The sequence below is a fragment of the Nannospalax galili genome, unplaced genomic scaffold (assembly GCF_000622305.1).
Source record: "Nannospalax galili isolate Female #2095 unplaced genomic scaffold, S.galili_v1.0 scaffold2482, whole genome shotgun sequence".
Classification (NCBI taxonomy): domain Eukaryota; kingdom Metazoa; phylum Chordata; class Mammalia; order Rodentia; family Spalacidae; genus Nannospalax; species Nannospalax galili.
In genome coordinates, this window is record NW_008347234.1 from 311,543 (window position 1) to 311,860 (window position 318).

A 318-nucleotide genomic window follows, 5' to 3' on the forward strand; every position below is an offset into this window, starting at 1 on the left:
TCAAAGAGAAAGCTGTTAAACTAAATCTAGTTATGAACTTTGAAAATATGTGCCTTTAATTTAAAACTTTTTAAGTAGTGGGGAATAGCTGGGGGTGCCCACAACACAGCAGACAGTGGCAGGGATATCAGAGTATAAGGGCTCTAGTTGGGGGAGGGAGGCTATGGGAGGGTGCTACCTGGGAAGTGGATGTAAAAATAAGTGAAAAAAAAAAAAAGAAAAAAAAGAAAAAAAATAATTCTTCAAAGCATAAAAATTTGCTCCTTAATAATTAGTAGATGTGAAAAACATTACCATTGAAATCTACCTGATGACTTT